Source organism: Thermobia domestica, chromosome 5 (genome assembly GCF_964235325.1).
Source record: "Thermobia domestica chromosome 5, izTheDome1.hap1.1, whole genome shotgun sequence".
Lineage (NCBI taxonomy): Eukaryota > Metazoa > Arthropoda > Insecta > Zygentoma > Lepismatidae > Thermobia > Thermobia domestica.
Genome location: NC_137458.1, coordinates 16,686,478 through 16,709,856, shown reverse-complemented (window position 1 = coordinate 16,709,856; position 23,379 = coordinate 16,686,478). Strand labels below are relative to the sequence as shown.

General features: G+C 35.7%; 1 protein-coding gene across 2 annotated transcripts in view; it reads left to right on the top strand.

The window, feature by feature from the left end:
- Positions 1-1,816: 1,816 nt before the first annotated feature.
- The window catches only part of LOC145685746 (uncharacterized), a 172,132-nt gene continuing 150,569 nt past the window's right edge, over positions 1,817-23,379 (top strand). For both annotated transcript variants that reach the window (XM_081758245.1, XM_081758243.1), the window contains exon 1: positions 1,817-2,163. The gene's annotated coding sequence lies outside the window, so the exon portion shown is untranslated. The remainder of the gene's footprint in view (positions 2,164-23,379) is intronic.

Sequence of the window (23,379 nt, the reverse complement as noted above, 5' to 3'; positions counted from 1 at the left end):
ATAACAATAGAAGCTAGAAGCTATAACACTTTGAATTAATTTATTTATAAATGGTTCGCCTCCCCGGTTGGATTTGTAAGGCTTTCTCCCCTCGGGACCCATTGGTGTACCAATGGCTGGCCCTCTCCTTCTGAGAACGAGAATGAAAACTTCAGGGATAAAGAAAGAAAACAGAGGTGGAAAAATAGAAAACAGAACAGAGAGAATAGTGATTGAAGAGTTATATGAGAAAACTAAAACCAAAAAAAAAAAAAAAAAAAAAAAAAAAATCCGAAATTAACCAAATTAATGTATAGGCCTACTTTTGACATAAACTCTGCAGGCCCTCTAAGCGTAATAGCCCAATTCTTCTTCACTGAGGCACCACTTTTTCTCTGGTGTGGAAATACAGAGAACTGCAATACCCATGACAATTGATTCAGATTACACGACTAAATTCCAGAGGCACATCTAGAAGCTAATAACTGGTGGGTCCAACCAGACCCGTATCCAGGGGGGTCTAGGGGGCCGGGCCCCCTAAATTTTTGCTGGCCCCCTAAAAGTTTTACAGTAGGCTTGCAAAAGAACTATAATATGGTGATGAACTATCGTATGGTTGGATCGGCCCCCTAACTTCAGCCGCCCCCCTACATTTTTGGACCGGCTACGGGCCTGGATATAATAGATAGGGCTATATCGTGAGTTTACTATAAACTTTCAAAAATATATAAGGAATACCCTGAATTATTTTTTACTCAAAAAACTGGGTGGGGGGCTAGGCCCCGGACCCAGGCTAGATCCACCTTTGCTACATCCCTCAATTTCTTAGATATTATTCTTTATTTATTCTCAAAGCAGAAATTACTGTGAGAGTAACTGGGTTTTTCGATGCTTTTATGGACCGGGGGCATTGCCCCGGCAGTCCCTATATGTCACTGAGTGGGGGATAGATGATATAAATCCGAGATGTCTGGGAACCCATTCCTGGCACGCTGAGATCGAACTCGCTACCCTCCATAACAGAGTTGAGGTATTATTAGGAGTCGGCATGAGGTAGGGGATAGAGGGACACATCACCATTAAAAGTGCTCCAGGGCGGCCTAAAACTAGTTACACGACCAGCTGCGTAATATTCTTGCATTGATTTGATTTTTTAGTTTAGAATCTCGTTCAGCAGCGAGGCTATATGAGACGTTTACCTACAGCTTAACGTGGAATTCGAACCACATAAGCTCCCGCCGGGAATCGAACCCGGGTCTCCCATGTCAAAGGAGCGTACGCTACCGCTTAGCCACGAGGGAGCCCGGGATATTCTTATCCCACGACCTGTGTTTTTACTTGCGCCGATACTGCAGCGCGTACGATATTACAAAGGCTAGAATTTTAAATGAATTTAATAATTAGTTTGGTTTTTCGAAAGTGAAGCACCACTTTGTTCCGCAAAGAAAACATATTAAATAATTCAATTTGATTTGAGCTTCCATTATTTCAGAGTTTAATTATTCACGCTGTAGTTTGATAGAAATAATGACAGTTGCCAACTAAATTCTTTGGAAAATATCATAGAACATGATAAAAACAGATTGAATATTCTAATTACGTAACATCACTCGCAGATGGCAATACTAGCATTCAGGAAGGAGCATGGAGCTATGTTAGCGGTATAGCAAGAGAAACGGGAAAAAAAGGTATTTTAGTTCACTTTGATCCTATGTATTGAGAAGCAATAAGGCTCATAATGTGCATACTTTACGCAAGTAATTTCGACTTTAGGAGCAAAGTGCTACATGGTTCAGTGAATATCCTTTCGTATTGTGTTGCCTCATTGCGTTGTTTTTGCCGCTCACGAGAGGGCGCGAGTGCATGTTTGCTAAAGACCGAAAGGTGTTGAGGATAAAAACAGTCCGTCAGCTTACGCGAAACATGACAGACAGCTGGCATTTATTAATTTATTAATTAGTGCGGTCAGAGGAAAATTGATTTGGTGTCAGTGATAAAACAAATGTAATATATCTCTTAGTGTTTTAAAATTTTATAATTTTTCAGTGTTGTATGTGAATTTTAGTTTCTTTTATAAAAAATCAATTTATACGTGAAAGTTTACTATTTTTACGGGATACTTTTTTTTTTTCTTGCTGCAAACAGCTGTAAGCGAGATCCGGCAGAATAATTCGCTCATTGCAGGTAAGATAAGTAGCGTAATGCTTAATTATTTTACGTTTATACAGTTATTTACTGGTTTATTAACTTAAAAATGTAGTTTGTTTTAAAAACACACATAATTATTTGCTGCATAATGCAAATTAAATAGCTTTTAATGTCATATATGCATTTAATTTGATGATATACAAAAGTGTTTTTTTTTTTTTAATTGATTATTCTATTTGTAATTGGAAACCCGTTTTCAGTGTCGGTTATCTATGAGCTAAAATCTAGAGTAACGTAGCATGAGATCAGTTATGTCGTTTCTGAGAACCGAGCCTGCATTCATCACATGGGCGTATCCACAGGGGGGACACCGGGTTCGGACCCCCGCAATTTCATAACTCCACTAACATTTGTACACTCTATTAACAGCAGTGGCTGATTCAGGGGGCGATCGGGGCAATTACCCCCCCCCCCAAAAGAGGAAACTTTTTTTTACAACCCATCCCAGAGTTTGGAGCTCTTAAAACTAGCTCTAAGTATACAACCCACCGCCCCCCCGGAAGTCCGTCTCGTATCCGCCCCTGATTAACAGAACTATTTTGTTTAACAGATAAATTATTGATGTAGGGTAAAGATTTGATTTTTGGCCTCATCTGTACTCTTTCTTTTCTTACAAAAATAATTAGTTCTATCATTATTTTTTCTCAAAATATATTTAATAGTAATTAACAATTGCTTATCGCCTTCTCGGCTGCAGAATGAGACAGGTTCAATACAGGGCCGTCGCGTGGGTAGGGCGACCGGGACAATTGCCCCGGGCGCCGGGACGACAAATCAACAAAATTCAAAGAATTCAGATTATGTTGGTAAATGATTTTTTAATAATGTTAATTCAGATATTTTAATAATGATCAGGCCACGGCTAAGTAAAATTACCGCTAATATAAAACACCGTCTACGATTATTCAATGGGAACTCTCTCCAGCCCTCTGTGAGGAAAGATTTTATCGTGGAAAATGTGCTCTATCCAAAAATACATGTTTCAGAATCCTAAGATACTCACGCAGCACTTGAAATACTAACCAACTACCTCTATAAAAGTTGTTGCGGAAGTACCGCAGGACTCTGAAGCATGGGTATTTGGGTAGAGCACATACTAGTTCCTAAGTGAAATCTTGACCCGACTACGGTAGGTCCTATAGTATTAGAGCTATGGACTTTTAGTTTTTTTTTTTTTTTAATGTTTTCGGCAGCCTATAAATCCGAAAGGAAGCACTTGTGCACCTAGGTTGGTCTATACCTTTTGTCTTATCTTGGAGTCAGGAATCACCTCCCAAACTTTGTAGGTGTTGTTTTGAAACACCCTGTATACTTGTCTGTCTATGTTTGTTAGAGACAAGGCGACGTAGCGCGCTGGCCACGTATTCGATGCTAGTTTCCACGTAGTTTAGCCGGTTGCTGACAGATGGCATTGGAACGGTTCAGACCCATAAAGGGCTGTCATGCTAAGTGGTGTAGTTTCGATATTTGTCCGTCCATTTGTCTGTGTATCCGTTCAGGAGACAAAATATCTCCTCAAGAACCATTAGATGGATTACTATCAGGAGGGCACGGTAGCCCAGTGGCAGAGTACTTATCTCTGCTGCGTGGGTTCTCTACTTCTATTTCGTGGTGGACAGCCACGTTCTCCGCGTGATTTTTCTCGAGGTTCTCCCACACTCTCATTCCGCCGATTCTTCCATCATCATTCACTTGTCTCTCTTAGCCTAACGGGCATAAACGTAGGACGTTAAAATGAAAGACAACTTTTTTTGAATTGTCATAAATTTCGGCTACGATGTACGGAATCAAAAGTTGGAGACCAAGTATGTTGATGGTCGTAATATTCAAACCGGAAGTGGTAGCAACAAACATTTTCCGGTTTTAAGATTGATCTCTATAGAGTAAAAACGGTAATGTATAGCGAGAAGCGGTTTCCTGAAATCGATTTCGCATCCCAAGATTACATTTCACCACCATTAACTGTCTAGTAAAACCGGAACTGATATAAATCCACTACAACTTCCGGTTTCAATATTGATCTGTATAGACCAATAACGACAAGAGATACCAAGAAGTGCTTTTTGAATCGATTTAGCTTTCTAAGAAGAGGCACAAATTTTTCCTTTTAACCGTCTATTCAAACCGGAAGTGGCATAAATCAACCACTTCCGGTTTTGATTAGGATAGAATAAAAACGGTAATAGATAGCGAGAAGTATTTTTCTGCAATCAATTAAACGTCCCAAGAACTTATTCCATTTTCACTCTAATCTCTCTATTAAAACAGAGAGTGATATAAATCTACTATTACAACTTCCGGTTTCAATGTGAATTGAGAAAAATATCACGCCATAAAACCAAACTCCTTCACGTGGTGTACATGTGACATTGCTACTTGTCTTTTTAGATATCTAAACTATGTTACGCATGATACTTGTAGAAACCCTATGCCCTTACCTATCTGTCCGTGCGTCCGTTTGTCGTCAGGTATCAGATAGAAAACTATAACAAACGGTGAGAAATGTTTTTTTGAAGTGAGTGTGATGAATTTAGAGTTATATATATATTCACAGTTGTTGCTCTACTGCAACCGAAAATGGTAGAAATCCGTAATTTCCGATATCTTTGAAATTAAATAAAAACTTTGACTTTAACTTCCCTTCACTATGCGTTTTAGGCTAAGGGAGACGTATGTATAAGGTAAGGGAATGATGATGGAAAAATGGTGGAATGAGAATGTGGGAGGAAACAGGAGTAATCCGAGAAAACCCAGGGAACGATATTGTCCACCAGGGATCGAGCCAGGAACCCCACGCACCAGAGGTAGGCGCTCTACCACTGAGCCAACGTGACCCTGTATCTGCATTAAAAAATAGATTTGCATGTTAGATAGGACAAAATTTTATCGATGTGCATTACGTTATTTTTAATGTTTCAGTAAGTAGCAGCATGACTTATTTTGAAAATGGGCCAATAACTGAGGACAAATTTTCAAGTAAATTACCTTCCCCCCAGACCCCCAATAATTTTCGCCATTGCGAAGCAAAGACGCTGATTACTTTTTATTCTTTTAATTCGCACCAACCAGGACCCTTGTCTCTTTGGTTATATTCTTCCCTTTTCTACTTTTGGTTATTTTCTCTTTTCTACTTTTGGTTATATTCTTTTCTATCTTTGGTTATTTTTTCTACTTTTGGTTATCTTTTTTTTCTTTTTCTACTTTTGGTTATCTTTTTTTCCTTTTCTACTTTTGGTTATCTTCTCTTTTCTACTTTTGGCCATCTCTTATTTTACTTTTGGTTATCTTGTTCTTTTTCATCTTTTGGTTACCTTTTTCTTTTTCTACTTTTGGTTATCTCCTCTTTTCTACTTTTGATTACATTCTCTTTTCCACCTTTGGTTATATTCTTCTCTTTTCTACTTTTGGTTATGTTTTTCTTTTTCTACTTTTGGTTGTCTTCTTTTTCTACTTTTGGTTATCTTCTCTTTTGTAATTTATCCATTGCGACAGGGATACGAACACAGAAACTTTGACGACAATTAAAGATCGACCTTGGTCTGCAGAGGGATTGGAACCTTCAAGGGTTTCCGCTTTGCGAAAACCAAACGCTTCCGACAGATCAGCACTATTATCCTACACTTATTTGACGAGATATGGACCTACAGTTTTAAGGTGGAATTGGAACCGCCATAAGCTGATGAAAGTTCTCCTACCAGGAAACGAATCCAGGATTACTGGATTAACAGCTAGACCTAGGGAGAGGGAACTTGGGACTCCAGTGATCTGTCAGTGAAGTAAAATACTTGTGACGATTATACATAATAATTATAATCTCTATGTATGAAAATGAAGTCCTGACTAACTGATAAAAGCCCAGGTCAAGCCCCTTAAGCTAGAAACTTGAAATTTGGACAATTCATAGATTTGTGACGTCAGGTACTGCTAAGGAAGAATTTGTGGAAATTCGACGGAAAAGGGGGGAGAAATGTGAGTTGCAATTGTTATATTAAAATGTCCATATCTCCTAATCTCTGAAAGTTAGAGGATTACATATGAAATATAGACTTCAGATTTAAAATAGTTAGACACTTGCTTCAGCATGTCTTGTTATTTAGCATAGAACGGAAGAAAATGGAGTTGACAGGAGAAACGGGATGGGATTACAATTATTATAATAAAATGGCCGATCTCGGATCAGAATTAATTAACGTTAGAGACTTGAAGTTTAATGTTTGAACCTTTTATTTAAAATAATCAAGCAAACGCTTAAAATATTGAATATGTTATAGTAAATAATATTGAATATTCTATAATTATTGAAGCTTAAAAAATATAAAAATACCTATTGTACTGTACGTATGGTTGCGAAACATGGTCACTTACTGCAAGGGAAGAATGCAGGCTGAAAGCATTTGACAATATAATCCTGAGGCGAATATTCATGCCCAAGAGGAACAGGAATGGGAAATAATGGAAACTTCATAACGAGGAACTGCTTAATTTATACTGTTTACCAAACGTAGTTAGGGTCATCGAGTCTTGAAAGCTCAGGTAGGCAAGTCGTCTAGCCAGAATGAAAGAAAGTAGGAACGTTTTCGAAGCTTTAACTAAAAGTTCAATCAGAAAAAAGACCAGTAGGAAGACCTAGGCGCAGATGGGAGGACAATATTAAGATGGACCTCGCAGAAATATAAATACAAAGGAGAGATGGATCCAGTTGGCTAAGGATAGAAGTCAATGGAGAATTTTTCTGAAATGGCATTAAGCCTCTAGGTTTCATAGGCCATAGAGTTAGTTAAACACACGTTTCAGCTATTAAACTGGGTTGCCGTGCTTCACTAAGATGCTCATAAGAGATGTTCGAACTTTGTCCCGAAACTTCGAGCTCAGACTATTTTTTTTATTTGATTTTTTTTTAGTTTAGCGTCCCTTCTAGCAGCGATAATATATGAGACAGGTGGAATCCGAACCTTACAGGTTAACGTGGAATCCGAACCACATGAGCTCTCGCCGGGAATCGAACCTGGGTCTCAAACTCAAAAGGCACATATGCTAACCGCTTTGCCACGAGAGAGCTTTCGAGCTCAGACGAATTCTATATGAGCAGTGCAAAAGGACAGTAGTTTGGTATAAAGTAACGTTATAGTTAAATTACTTAACGTATACCTTAGGGCAGATGAATCCGGGGACTCCTTTGCTACACTTCTACGAGTAGTTAAACTTTAAATTGACATAACTGAGTTCTTAGTACACCTTTTGCAGCATGCAACCTTTATTATTATTATTATTATTATTATTATTATTATTATTATTATTATTATTATTATTATTATTATTATTATTATTATTATTATTATTATTATTATTAGATTTTTCAGTTTATAATGTTAGTTGAGATCTGATCTCATTTTACCAAGGTTACCCACTGTCAAATATCTCTATATCACAAAAGCATGTCCTGGGAGCTTCGACTCGTCCTATTTTTCATACACTAGAATCGTTTCAGAGACGAGGCAAACAGCTGAGTTCTCAACAGTTTCTCATACTAGTTGCCAAATCACAAAATAAATATTTAAAAAAAAAAGTAATCTCGTGTCCAGAGGGCATAAAGAAAAAAAAAGTACCCAGTTTTAGAACGTAAATGTTGAGAAACTAATAATAAAAGCATAAGAAGGTATTTTACAGATGTGAGAACTCCAAGTGTTAGAATGTTACATTTAATGTGTTTCTTCTCACGTATATAACTTATGAATATCGGACACTGAAATGGATGTTTTAACTCTATTGTATATACACGCACTTAACAACACATACTTACACAACTGTATATATATTTCTTTTCTCTCCTTTGTATCTACAGAACCGTCTTTAAAAAAAAAAAAAAAATCAGTGAGCATAAAACAATAAAGAGGTGAAAAAATTATATTTGCATGTAATAGAAAGTTAAAATAGCTCAAGGAGTGTTGTTTTATTTCCTTTTGCGTCTACTCCAGCTGTTCAAATGGAATAGTACTAAAAGGAACCATTGTAAAACATAATATAATATATATTGATTGTTGTGTGATTGGTTTGTTTGTGGGCGGGGTGGTTGTATCATGCTTTTGTTAACATCTTTATTTCCTTCTTTTCGGTAAGGAAATTTCACTTTTCCTGTTGTGGAACAAGGGCGTCGTTTAGGGGAACAAGAGATGAGGTTTCCGGATTACAATGATGATCTAGTGCGTTCTTCTCTGGTGTAAGTGGTCCCTATTTCCACCCCAGTCCATGCGAGTTTAGGTGGACAACATCGTGCTTCTTGCGTTTTCTCAGGATTCTCCCGTCCAATTCTTTGATTAATCGGGGCCACGGTGGCTTAGTGGTAGAGTGCTTACCTCTGGTGCGCAGGGTCCTTGGTTTGATCCTCAGACAAAATAAGTTTGTGGTTGACAACATCGTGCTCGTGGGTTTTCTCGGAGTACTACTGTTTCCGCCTACTTTCTCATTCTACCATTTCTTCCATTATCATCATTCATTTGCTATAATCATTGTCTCCCTTAGCCCAGTGCCGGACTGGCCACGTTAGCTACTTGACGATCGCCAAGGGCCCGGGGGGGGGGCGCAGGGATCACGAAGCACAGGACCTGTAGTCCTTGGTCCAATTTTTATGATCGCAAATGCTTTCTTGAGTCTTCCGACCAAAAAAGTTGCGGAAACATGTTTACAGGTGAAGTTATTTTTATTTTTCTTTATTTTTATCTTAAAAAAAAAACTTGACAGAAAACAATATTAACCAACTTCAAGGAAGCACTAAAAAGCATATAATAATAATAATAATAATAATAATAATAATAATAATAATAATAATAATAATAATAATAATAATAATAATAATAATAATAATAATAATAAAAATAATAATAATAATAAAGCGCTTAAAATACAAAAATTAATCATTACTATAGTGATCGCAACGGGTCGTGAAGCTTGTAAAATCGTCAACTCCCATCCATGAAACTTTGCCAGTGTCGTCTCTCGTGTTAAACGGAGAACATCTACTGAGAGTGCAGTGTTGTCGGATTGCCGCTAAGTTTCGTTTTATTGTTATTGTTGTAGTCGTTGTTTTATATTTGTATTAATATTATTGTTACCCTTTAATTTGAATAATTGTTAGTGTTCGTGTTATAGTATTTTTAAAATACTGTTTTCCTGTTGCTCCTTCGCCATGTCTTCTCAGTTTGGCAACATTGTTGGTGCGTTCGGAAGGTAGCTCCACGAATCGTACCGAATTCTGCTGATGCTTCACATGATGTTGAATTATAGAGAACTATACACGAAAATGTTCAAAAATCGAATTTTTGTATTAATAATTTCTTGCGGAAAAGCTCGCGGACTCCCCATTCGATTGAGGGGTATTCCAAACCCCCGGAAGAATCGCTTCCACAGCAGACAACCCCTAAATCCGCTCATGATCAAAACATGACATTTATATGAATTAAGAGAAGAAGACACACACACACATATACGAAATAAACAATTCAATATGGCATATCAAAATATAATCTAGATGAACTTCTTTGAATACACTTCATTTTAAGAACAAAAGGTAGGAAAAAGATAACAAAAATGTCGATGTTGTCAGCTTAGTAATTATTTCTACATAAGAAATTTACTCTCTCGTGACAGCATGTCTTGATCACTGAAAACCCAGAGGCGGTATGCCTTGATCACAGAAAACCCAGAGGCGGTATGGCGTACCACCGCATACCGTCTCACTTCGACCAATGGTCCGATTGCCACAAAGAAAAGTGAGATGAAATTGATATCTCCCAGGATATGCTCCAAATCTGCCCGCCTCCTAATGTTGAAGACAACTCTGCTTCCCTGATCCTCCACAGCATTTCGCTTTAAAAATATATATATATATGGGATCGCTTTTACCCGTTCCTCCCCATGTTGAAAGTGCATATTTGCGCCGCTGGTCTCGATCGTATCACCTGTCAAGAAAAATAAATAAAAATGAAAGCACTTTCCAAACACTAAGAACTGAAGAAGTCGTGAAAAAGAAAAATACATAATACTTTCTGTATAAATGTCATTTATGACAACATTATGTCTGTTAACACGTGTCATACAAGAATTGCTCCAAGAGGAAGGGGAATGACATTGTGAACTCTTGAAACAACCTCCTGCGGTAACAACGTAAACAGCAGAATGAAAATTGGAAGAAGCAAAATTATGTCCAAAGTAAAATGGTAATTGCTTTCTGCTGTTACTAATTTTAGTATCATAAATTTTACCAAAATGAAACGTAAGGAGGCAAACTACTAAAAATGATACAAAAGCTAACCATGTTTCTTTTGACCATTTTCCATAAATCCCGCTGCCGACCATCCTGACTGAGGTTTTCCAGGGTAGGCTGCAGTCCTACCAGGCAAATGTCGGGATGGTACCTACTAAACAGGCCCTGGCCGATACCTTCCCAAATCCTTTCCATTGTTATTGTTGTTGTTGGATATCCAGTGTAAAATGGTCTCTGAGCTGTATCTGGTGATTGTTAAATAAATAAAATAAATAAATAAATAAAATAAAATAAGTGAAAAAGAGATGATGAAATTTAACTTACCACAATAATAGATGTTATTTTACATCCGAAAACACGAATTGGAGGAACTTTCAGTGTTGCCATCCATAGAAATTACAGTGTGGCCTGAATATGAATTATTCAAAACTTTAGGTTAAGGCAGCCATTAGAAAAATGAACTCAACGGTAATTGGACATTTATCATGTTGTCTTGGATCTTTGATAACTACTTTTTAAATATTATTTATAATTTTAATAATATAAGAGTAATTGTAAGAACTTTCTGTTTATTCAAAAAATAAATACAAATAATACCTAAAAAGTAGTTAACAAGGAACCAAGACAATATTATAAGTCCTCAATTACCGTTGAGTTCATTTTTCTGGTCGCTGCCTTAACCCTTAGTCGGTAATATCCGTCTCCCAGGCGGATGTACGATACTTTTTTGTTCAGAGTTGGTACTTATATTGGAGGTATGATCTGATACTTCACCTATGCTTCAGTTGTGGGTTGACTGTGCAGTTTTCAGCAGGTGGTTGCGTGTCTAGCTCATTGTTGCAAACTTCGAAGTGTATAAAGTTATTGCACCCCGTCTCGCAAGCGGATATTACTGTAAAGGAAATATATTTTATCCGTCTAAGGGACGGATATTACTTTATACTGACAACTATTAATATTTGGTTGTTTCTTTCGTTTCGAAAATTGAATATTTTAAGATGTCAAATAGCAAAGGTATACCACAAAGGAGTAAGGCTATACCACAAATGGCTATAGAACAGTTAGAGATGGCTATAGATCAGAAACTGATTATGATTACGGATCCGATGACTCGTATGTTCCTGAACAAGATCATTTCTTCAAAAGTTCATAAAAGCAATCCAGAAATAAATTTTAATGATGCCAATAACATATCTGATAAGGGATACAGCAATGAACAGAAAAGTGATCAGAATAATACGAAAGTACAACAGAAACTGATAGTGTTTATTGCAAAAAAAAAAAAAAAAAAAAAAAAAGTTCAATCAGATAGAGTTACAAGAAGCCAAATTTGGGTAATAAAACACCTAAGTAAAACGTGATAAAAAAATAAATTGTCATCATGGGTAGGACCCGCGAATTAGTTATAGAATTTTCCAAATCCAGAGGACATCTGGCATTTATCCCTTACTGATGACACTTTGAACGAAACTGTGAACTGCATTAGTGTACAATGGAAGTGATGAGAAGAAAGTTACATAACTCCTTCTCAAGTTATAAGAATACTGATATGACTAAAATTGAAGGGCTTGTTGGTTTGATGAGTTTGTGATCCATTTTCAAGTCGGGGCGTGAGAGCTTGGTGTCGCTTTTATCAACTGACTGCACTGGACTTCATGCTTTTCATGCAACCATGTCTCAAAAGGTATGAAATTTTGGTTTGATGATTCATCTATTCGTGAACGAAGGAATAGAGAGAATCCTCCAGCAGAAGTGTCCAATGATTTCAATAAGTTCATTTGTAATTGCCAAACGGCATATTATATTCGGATGCATATACGTGTTGATAAAACTCTACAAGGTATATATTTAGAAATTAATTCTCAGCGGCGAAGCATGTTGCATTGAACTCATGGGTACATTTACAAGTGAACTACGATGTGTTTCTTATCCATTTTATTAATTTTGTTACGTAGAATCAATTCTCTGGGTGTAACAAAACCTTATTGAAAACTTACTTACACCACTTTGGCTTTAAGCCTCCCAATTGTGCGTGTCCGTCTCTCAGGCGGATGTTACTGTTATAGCTTATTTTTTGGATGTTACCAACTAAGGGTTAACCTAGATTTTTTATGGGGTAATTCATATTCTGGTAACACTGTAATTTCTGTGGATGGCAACACTGAATGTTCTTTTGATTCATATTTTCATGTGTAGAATAACATTATCTATTATTGTGGTAAGTTACATTTCATTATCTCTTTTTACTTACGAAAAACGGGAAAAAGAAAAGTGATTAGCTTTTGTATGAGTTTTAGTAACCTGCCCCTTAAGGAAATTAGTAAGCAATAACTATATACAATCTTGTTAACAATGGAATGTGTTATAGTCGTTAATTGCTCATCAGAAAGTAAGTAGTTGGGAGACTAATCTCTGTACACACACAAAAAAATGTAAAGAAAGGAAGGAAAATTAATTATTGATTAAAATGTGATTAAATGCTTTCCGTAATTTATCCATCCTGATTTCGCGGAAATCGCTTAACGTTTCGTTCGATTCTCAAGACACTGTCTCTGAAACACTTTCCGCCATTTTATAAAAAATGTGGTAGTTTCTTCAGTGAAAAACTTACTAATTGCTAATAATCGAATAGTTTAAGTGCCGATGTGATCATTGCTTGCATATTGTTTCAAGGAGAGCATTATGACGTCATTTCGATAATTGATGGTATTTTTTTTTTGTAACAATAGAAATTCGATTCTGGATTGTTATCCATTACTTTTTCTTTTCATATTTTACGGCCCATTAAATGCATTGCACAGTTTAGATTTTTTTTCCTGTTTATACTAATGAGTTTGACTTAATCTCATGTGAAAGAAGAAAAGAATTAAAAACGTGACGGTGAATGTGAAGTGTGTAGAAAGAAATATATGTTTGTGTTCAAACAATCGTCATAATAAAGCCAGGTGTACTGTACAGTAAGTAGATGAAGTATCAGTTCTGTTAGAAGATTACAATTCTGTTGGCTAACTGTTATGACGTCACATGGTGGAATCGAGGACCACAATATTAGAAGATAAAGGATAGCATTATCGGGCGCGTACCCAGAAATTTCCGTTGGGACGTGTCTAAGCTTTTGGGGCCGGGGAAGCCCAATGCTACAAACCACTTCGTATGTAGTATTGAACGGATATTATTCTGCGACCGAAAAGACGATAAGTAATTGTAAAATACTTTCACCTATATTTTCAGAAAAAATATAGAACTAGATTGTTTTTACATAAAAAAAAAGTACAGATGAAGTGTAAGATCAAATTTTCATACTGTATCAATCATCTCCCTATTAAACAATTATAGTTTTTATTGAGACAATGTGCAAATGTATGTTGATTAGGAAGTTTGTAGGGGAGGGGTTCGGACGTGGAGGACTACCCCAGTTCGGTGCACCCCTGGGCATTATCAAACTTGAGGCGTGACGTCACCAGTTGACTACGTATTTTCGCCATTTTCTGTGTGCCCAGTTCATGGTGACCTGTGACCATTAAATGTTCATTTAAACCAAACTTCTCGATTTATCGATGTTGGTAAGTGTTCTGTTAAAATCAGTTTAGGGTAGCTTAAACACCAGAATACGGATCTGTAATAAGTACCGTAAAGATCTCGCAACATGGTAAGCACCGCATAGATCCCATAAACTTAGTAAATTTTCTGTAGAGGCTGCGTAGGTTCCATGAAACCTTTTTGTCTACCCTTTGTTGTTGGTTCCTTAGGAGGCCGTCGGTCCGATCGTGGTGAGTCTTTGTCATCAGAATAGACCGATATGGCCTCAAGGAATGGTTTCCTGCTGACAGCCAGTAATATACCGGCAGCATTTTTTTAAATTTTCTTATTTTTTTTATTATTAAAAACAAATATTTTAAGGCGAAAACATTAATGGCCTGATGATGAAATTCACAAAATTCCCCGCTGCACTTAACATATTAACAAATTGTTCCTGAATATGGCTTTAGAAGAAAATAAGATTACAAAAAGATAGTGGTATAGAAACAAAATTAAATGTTCGAAATTTTCACAAAACTGTTAGTGAGATATGTCCACATCAACTAAAGTCAGGCTTGGTATATTGTACAGGCAGGTATGTGCAAGTTGGAACAGGGGGTTTGCTAATCACAGAAGACCTACTAGCATCGGAGGCCGTATGAGACAATGTGTAACATTTTCATAACAATCGAATGGCCATATTTAATGGAGAACACTAACATAGGAACACAAAAACTGTTATAACGGTAGCCAAAATACTTATTTACTAAAAAAAAGCCGAAAAATATATTCATTTATCATTTTACTGGGGAATTTCATACTTCATATACTGAACAAATCTCTGTCTTCCGTGGTAAACTGTATGTTACAATGAAGATGATATTTTCCAAGGTGGACATCAGTGTCCAGGAAATATTTTCAATGCAGTAAGATTATGTGAGAAGTATATTTTCAATAGGTTGCCAGGCGGGCCGGATGAAAGGATACAGTGGGCTGACTGTTGCAAATGACTGGTATAGGATATAAGGTATAAAACACCATGTAACACCATCAACAGTTTCGGCTAGTCAAATTCCCTCCCTTAGCTTGCCTGGATCTCTAAAAACATTCTAATCGCAACCATCTAGCTTGCTGAAAGCTATGCGGGACACCAACTTCTCTTTGCTTGCCGGGAGTACTAAATATTCTTAAACCTCATCTATTTAGCTTGCCTAGAGCTTTGTGGGAACCCTTACCTTGGCTGTCTGGGCTTAGGGACTCCTATTTTATCCAAACTACATAGTAAACTTTGTATTGGTCTTAGGACCACACTTACAGTAACTTTGTTTTATATTGAATAGGTATAACAAATTTTTTTATATTAAAAAGATTGTAGGAAAACCAAATCTCATGCCAAATTGCTCTAGCTACTACCTGCTCAAGGGAAATTTAAAATATAGTACCTCAGATGTCAATAAATAAACAGATTAATGCTCGAATTTTGATTTACAGTGGTTCTCAACCTTATTCCTGTCACGACCTCCATTTTATCACATCCTCGTCCAAGCGATCTCCCTTATAATTTATTGTTTGTAATAAACTTGTGTGAGATTTTTAATATATCTACCTATTGCGGAGATCTTACGATATTCATCTATTTCTATAAGAGTAAAATCCATTTCATGTATACACTAAGAAAAAAATAGTATATGGCGTACTTAAAAAGATAGATTGCATGCGTAATCCCTGTAGTTTTTGGACTTAACGTACAGCAGACGTATAACTGAAAACGCATGTTTTATAATACTTTCTGTATAATTGTTCCATCTATACGTACTTTCCGTATGAAACAATATAGGCGGTCAGGATATCACATACAAATGGACGTATATAACATATAGCTGACGAAGGTAACATACATATATGTATGTAATATAAGGAAGACTGTTAGATGTTAGACATCCTTCAACGGCATGATGTAACATCTAAGGGCAGTGCCTATGTAGCATACGGATAACGTATGTTCCGTACTGATTTCTATAGTAAGCAAGGGAATTCCGTATATTTGTACAATATACCGCTGTCCGGAGAACGAATTTTTCTCTGTGTAGAGTGGATACAGTAACTTTCCTAATATCGACTAGATTAAAACCAAGTTTGATCAGTTTATTTATATTACAAATATCGAATCCGTTCTGTCAGACTAATTCAAAACTAAAGCCGTTTGAACATTTTAAAACTTTATAACTCCCTTAATTCTGGGCATATAATAAAAAATCAAAGTGATTTCTAATTTTGGTTTTTAAAAAACTTGGACGGTTGTTAAAAAAGTTATTCACTATTTTAATTTTCGATAGGCTGCAACTTTGAGTTACTTCGTATTGTTGTGAATTTGGTACATTGTTGTGTATGTGTTCAGTACCACCAAAAACTGTTAAAAACAACTTGTTTACACTTAAAATTTAGGAAACAAATAAAATTCCACACGAAAATCTACCTTCATTGTAGCCAGCTTGTTGAAAAAAAAAAAAAACACTATTCGTTGAAACATATACGTGTACAATTCTGCAAAAAACAACAAAGGATCTTAAACACAATCAATCACTTTTATTGTCGACTAATGTTTTGATTCTATGATTATCTCAACATCACAGCACTGAAAAAATAATAAATTCTCACTTGTTTTATTTGCATATTTTTAAATAACCTATAAACCTAGTTTAGTAGACCTATATTTTGTTGTTCTTAATAGTATGTATAAAAACAAAAATATGCCTATCAGAACAAAATTCAAAACAATATTTAAAAATATTTTCTGGTATTAGATTCTAATTATATTTATCTCTTCCGCTTATCTTTGCGACCTCCATGAAACTCTCTCGTGACCCCCAAGTTGAGAAACCCTGATCTAAAATTCTTCTTAGATCTCGATTTTAATGGAGTCTCACTCTCAATGACAATGTTTACCTTTGTAGCATCAAGTTATCTTGCTAGAATTTACGGTTTCTTCAATATAATAACCACACACACACACACACACCTCTCCACGTTTCTACTAATTACAACTCTTCCCTTTTTTGTTTCTCTTTGCTTTATAATTAATGGAACTCTTGACTACAGTCAAACCACTACTGTAGGACCGCTAAAAATGGGAGATGTAACTAATTACTGGGGAGCATCAACAAAGGAGATAAAAATAACTTTTTCCGTTCGCTGAAACGATCACTTAATTTTACACCTCGACGACGTGTTCCAACAAGAGTTAATTTCTCTCAATAATATTTTTCACTTTATTTTCTGAACACAGATGTGTTGTCTGTTTAGAAGTATAATTTCTTTGATATTTTGTATTTTAGTATATATTTTGGTTGTGCTGTGGGACTTCATAACTGAAGGCTTTAGAGTAGTGGTTCTCAACCTAATTCGTATTACGACCCCCATTTTATCACATCCTCTTGCCAGCGACCCCCATATAATTTCTGGTTTGTAATAAGCTTGTGTGGGATTTTTATTATACCTATTGCGAAGATCTCACGATATCCATTTATTTCTATAACAGTAGAATCCATTTGTTGTATATATAGTGGATACAGTAAGAGTAATGTATTCCCTGTGATGAAAGTGCTGGTTCAAAATGGATATTAAACTCCTTCATTGAAGAGGCCATCAAAGTAGCTGATCTAAGCAAATAACTTCTTGACCAATTAATAGAAATATCGTGCGACAAGTGCTTGCAATTGGTTTTCTGTAACGAGGACTTGGGTAGGTTCTGAGTGCAGAGGAGACAAGAATATTCTAGTCTGGTATCTGCTGCTTTAAAAGTAATAATTCCATTTGCTAACATCGTACCTGTGCGAAAATTGTTTTTCTTCCATGGTAAGCAATAAAACAAAGACAAGAAATCGCGTATTAGTTGGAAATGACTTGATAATGGGCATCACGAAGATTGAACCGGATATTGCCGTACTAGTAAAATTGCACCATGCTCAAGTATCTCATTAGCTCTCAATTTTAATTATATTTCAATCTGCAAGTTTTGTTGCATTTGTATTTTCTGGTATTTCAATATGCATTTCTCATTAGTTTCGTATTGTACCTCTTTGATTTAAATTGATTCTTAAACAACTCTGCACCTGCTGAAAATGTTAAGTAGACCTATTTTTTGTTGTTCTTAACAGTATGTATAAAAATAAAAAATAAAAATGCCTATCAGAACAACATCCAAAATAATATTTAAAAATATTTTCCGGTATTAGATTGTAATTATATTTATCTCTTCCATTTATCTCCGCGACCCCCATGAAATCATCTCGAGACCCCCGTGAAACCATCTTGAGACCCCCAGGTTGAGAAACCTTGGGCTAGAGGATCATATTATATTTTTGAAAAGATTTGTCCTGGTGATGGATGAACGTATTATGTAGATTCTTGCAACATAACATGGAATTCAATGTTTCAGTTGGGGGGGCGGTGGCTCAGTGGTAGAGCGTTCACCTCCGGTGCTTGGGGTTCCTGGTTTGATCCCAGCTCGAGCCGTGTAGACTTTGTGGTGGACAAACACCGCGCTCGTGGGTTTTCTCAGGGTTCTTCCACTTTCTTCATTCCACCATTTCACTCATCTCCCATCATCACTATCTCCTTTAGCCTAACCGGCAAAACCATGGGACATAAAAGTTAAAGATTTCATTTTTCCAATCTTTCAGTTTAACTTCCTACGTTTATGCCCTTTAGGCTAAAGCAGACGGATAACTAAGGCTTGTGAATGATGATGGATGAATCGGTGGAATGAAAATGTGGAATGCGGCCAAGTAACTTTGTGGTGAGAAACTTCGTGTTTGTGGGTTTTCTCGGGGTACTCCCGTTTCCTCCCACTTCCTCATTCCACTAATTCTTGCATCATCACTCATTTGCTAATCATCCGTCTCCCTTAGCCTAAAAGGGCATAATCGTGGGACGTTAACCTGAAATATTTCGAATATTTTTGACTGCACTTTGGAAAGAACAAAATGACATATGGGCATATCTAATTTCCTTCATGACATTCTATACATACGTAAGTTGCTTTGTTTCGATTTGATTTCAGTTTATCAGCCTTTTGAGTAACGAGGCTTTATGAAACGTCGATCCGAACCACATGAGCTCCTGCCGAGAATCGAACCCGACTCTTCCCCCGCCCATATGTAAGTTGTGATAAATATATGAAAAATCCTAATTCTGAAAAGCAAACACGTCAGTGTGTGCTTCATGCTATCCTTGAATGTTATACAACCATGCTTAAGAGATTTGTAAAGTTGGTTGTAAAAAGACAAGGAGCACAGAGAGAACTACCTATATTGAACGACAAATGTACCACTGTGTCATGCTAAATTCTAATAGTAAGCAGTCACGCAAAACCCTAATAGCAGTCAAACTAAATCCTAATAGTAAACAGTCACGCTAAATCCTAATAGTAAACAGTCATGCTAAATCCTAATAGTAAACAGTCACACTAACTCCTAATAGTAAACAATGACGGTGAATCCTAATAGTAAACAGTCAAGCTAAATGCTAAGTAAACGGTCACGGTAAACCCTAATAGTAAACAGTCAAGCTAAATCCTCATAGTAAATAGTCACGGTGAATCCTAATTGTAAGCAGTCATGCTAAATCGTAATAGTAAACAGTCACGGTGAATCCTAATAGTAAATAGTCATGCTAAACTCTAGTAGTAAACAGTCACACTAAATCCTAATAGTAAACAGTCACGGCGTATCCTAATAGTAAACAGTCACGGCGCATCCTAATAGTAAACAGTCACGGTGAATCCTAATAATAAACAGTCACTCTAAATCCTAATAGTAAACAGTCACTCTAAATCCTAATAGTAAACAGTCAAGCTAAATCCTAATAGTAAACAGTCACTCTAAATCCTAATAGTAAACAGTCAAGCTAAATCCTAATAGTAAACAGTCACGGTGAATCCTAATAATAAACAGTAACGGTGAATCCTAATAATAAACAGTAACGGTGAATCCTAATAGTAAACAGTCACGGTGAATCCTAATAGTAAACAGTAACAGTGAATCCTAATAGTAAACATTCACGGTGAATCCTAATAGTAAACATTCACGCTAAATCCTAATAGTAAACAGTCACGCTAAATCCTAATAATAAACAGTCAAGCTAAATCCTAATGGTAAACAGTCACGACGAATCCTAATAGTAAATTGTCACAGTAAATTCTACAGTCACGGCGAATTCTAATAGTAAACAGTCACGCTAAATCCTAATAGAAACAGTCAAGATAAATCCTAATAGTAAACAATCAAGGTAAATCCTAATAGTAAACAGTCACGCTAAATTCTAATTGTCAACAGTCACGGCGAATCCTAATAGTAAACAGTCACGCTAAATCCTAATAGGAAACAGTTACGCTAAATCGTAATAGTAAACAGTCACGCTCAGTCCTATTAGTAAACATTCACGCTAAATCCTAATAGCAAACACTCACGGTGAATCCTAGTAGTAAACAGTCACGCTAAATTCTAATAGTAAACAGTCACGGTGAATCCTAATAGTAAACAGTCACGGTGAATTCCAATAGTAAACAGTCATGGTGAATCCTAATAGTAAAGTCATGATGAATCCTAATAGTAAACAGTCACGCTAATGATGCTTCATGTGCTTTCACTTGCCTGCCTCACGCTAATAGATGTCGCTACTTGTGAGATTTGTTGTGTTTAACCGAGTGCGTGAATAAGTACATGAAAACAAATGGTAAATATTTGCGGGGTGGTTAGTGCGAAAACTCAAAATAAACACAGAAATTCGTGAAATATAAACAGTTGGAATTTTTAATTAAATTGGATTTTAATCTTTAGCGTACAGAAATCTTGTATTGCTTCTGCTCCAGTAAATTCTGCGATTAAAAAAAAGAATGCATGACGTTTTGTAACATGGATCCTACTAACGTAAGATATGCAGAAAAAACACCCCAACTATCCTTAAAAATAAAGTTCGTTACAGAGTATAAGTGTGCATTTATGTATTTATATAAATTCTTTGTGTCAGTTTGTTAGTTGACGATGCTACGACCTTGAATGCAACTGTGATCTAGGCACAGTGTCTTTATAGATACTTTATTTTTACGTCATGCATTCTTTCGTGGCTTTCTCCAGGGAATTGTCTGCCGTGTACTGAAAACGTGCAATACATTTAGCTATATTTAAATAAGACATGAGAGCAAATGAATTACGTATAGCAAAACCACTTAGGAAAAAAGTTCTATTATAGCCTATATAAAGTTTAATGTCTCAAAGCCATTACTTAGAGGTTTCAAGTTGTATTGTATTTTGACTAATGATGAGGTTATGCATTTACTGCACTTATGGTGAAAATAGTAAGTACGTGTACCTTCAGAAATATACTTTCATAATCATGTTTGCCAATGCATGAACTTATACGATGGCTTTGCAAAAGGTAGTTGATTTCGGTACGTGGAAACAAATTCAAAGACAGAATTACAAAGCAGTTTTTACAGATAAAGAATTTTTAAGTTAAACATAAATCAGTTTCGACACATGTAATTTTTTTCACCATCCTTTGCAAGTCATATTTAAAAGTAATGAACTAAAAGTGCAATTACAAAGAGAAATTCAATAAATAAATTTAAGGTAGTACGTAACAAAATAATTTGTTTATATCAGGGATGCAAATAACCACTCACCCACTTATTTGCATCCCTGATATATATATATATATATATATATATATATATATATATATATATATATATATATACTAGCACTGATTACCGCTACACTGGATTGAAATAAAAGCTCTAAATGTGATATTTAATACTTACGTCATGTGTTTGGTAAAAATGACAGTAAAAATTAAATATCACTATTGTGGGCTGAATTTGAATTTCAACGGCATCCAAAGTGTCACTGTTTATCCCAACGACCCCGAAAACTATGGATTAGACACTAATATCGATCATTCTCGATCTAGATCGGTCGGATGGTTCAAGAGGTATTAAGTCACAAACATAGCCACTTAGAAACATAATGTTTCTATAAGTAAAAAATCGTGCTTAATTTAAATTTCTAATTGTTTTCAAATTTATATTTGTTGAGTCTGTTTTATATTTGTTGGGGTGAGTGCACACAAATCACCCCAAACTCTTACCACATTAATGCAATTATTCAATTACTTCGTTATGCAGGCAAGCACTGGTATCTATAATCGTGACGTTATTATTAGGATTAGTGTGTGACTTACAGACCTAGACATTTGCTTTCGTTATTAGGATTAGTGTTTTCATTACTAACTAATGCAATGTAATGTCCTTTACAAATCGCAAAATTTCTCAGAAATTTTCGTGTAACATGAATGATATCACTTTACCGACCCCGGACACTGTCAGGGATTTAGGGATGGTGTATGACAGAAATTTAACATTGAACAATCACATAAACCACATGATTGACCAGGCGTACAGAAACCTTGGATTTATCAAGATCAGTAAAGAGTTTACTAGTATTACCGTTATCCGAAAGCTATATGAGCACTACGCTTGCATCAAAGTTGAATACACAACCAAGAAACATAAATAACATCGAAAAAGTTCAGAGTAAATATTTAAGGTACTTGGCATATTGGGAGATATAAATATATCCGAAGACATACAATAGTCAATTACATTAAGTCTGGAATAGCGACGAATGACGCAACATATGTTGTTTCTATATAAGTTATTTAATAATAAAAATCGACTGCACCGATTTACTTCAAGATTTTAAAATACGTACTCCTATAAATGTAACTTGTCTTGAAAATTTCTATTTCTTTTACTACGGCAGATTACACACAAATGGAAACAAGAGGTCATCAGTATGGAGACTGTGTACAACCCACAATAGTTAATAATATATACTGAATAGATTTGGATATTAATATTAACAGCTTAAGTCAATTCAGAGCAGCTCTTTGTAATGTAATAAGAAAGAATGGATATGAAAGAATATTAATTATATTACAACCACATTATAACTATAAGTGTATTATAATATGAAAGTATGAATATGTTATAATTGCTTAATACATGTAATGGACACTGTAATTGGGTTACGTAGCCTGTTGAGTCTAGAAATAAATAAATATTTCGTATTTTTCTAGCAGGGACCAAATATTAATGCTTCACTCTCCAGGAAAAATTCTTAAGTTTCGGCGCTGAATAAAGATGACGCTTCTCTGAGAGGCGTCATATAGTAAGTCCATTTAACAGTTAACAAAATACTCTTAAATAACTTGAAACATGAACATTTTCTAATATTTACCTATAATTGTACAGATAATTTGCAACCTGCTAATTATATCTCATACATTGTGCTCAGATATTTCTAATTTGTTCTGATTATTAACATAATATATTATTACATCATTATCTTCTA